Source organism: Ipomoea triloba, chromosome 16, assembly GCF_003576645.1.
Source record: "Ipomoea triloba cultivar NCNSP0323 chromosome 16, ASM357664v1".
Lineage (NCBI taxonomy): Eukaryota > Viridiplantae > Streptophyta > Magnoliopsida > Solanales > Convolvulaceae > Ipomoea > Ipomoea triloba.
The window spans coordinates 16,619,594-16,620,267 of record NC_044931.1 but is presented as its reverse complement, the minus strand read 5'-3'; positions in this window follow the sequence as shown (position 1 = coordinate 16,620,267).

The following is a 674-nucleotide window of genomic DNA, read 5'->3' as shown; positions in this document are numbered from 1 at the left end:
CTTGTATAACGGACGGTGTCACCTCTCGAACCTGGGTGACAGCAGCAGTCTTGGTCCTCTTGGCCTTCCTTTTCAATTCAACCCTCTTGACTGGGATTTCCAAAAGCTCGTCATCAGAGCGCTTCTCCTTAGCTGGGGCTTTCCTTTTGCCCCTTCCCTTAGGCTTTGAGGGTGAAGATGCATCCTTAGCACCTTTTGCCTTAGCTTGAGGTTTCGTTCTACCCATATAGGTATTCCGATGAACCTCTCGCCCTTCCCTCAGTTCGAAGCCCTTCAGTCTCAATAGAAATTGAACAACAAAGCCAAAACCAACCTTTTTGTAGATTGTCAGGTCGGAGTTGGAAACTGAGCTCTGCACTTGGTGTTTGAGGCAGTCGAAGATGATGTGAGCCCAGTCCAACTTGTTGTTGTTCCAGATGGCGTGGAGGATTTTCAGAGTGTCCAGATTGACTTCGTCTGTTCCGGACACCTTGCCGAGGATGAATTTTATGATGAGCTCGGCGGCTAGGGCAAACCTCTCCTTCAAATGAAATCTGCGGAGGGCAGAGGATGCTCTGGGTGGTGCAGTCTCCAATCAGATTTTGTCCCAAAACTCCTGCTTATCCATGTTGTAGTCCGATAGGTGCTTGACTGCCTCCTCCGACGTAGCAAAGTCGAATGCTGCTCGTAAATCA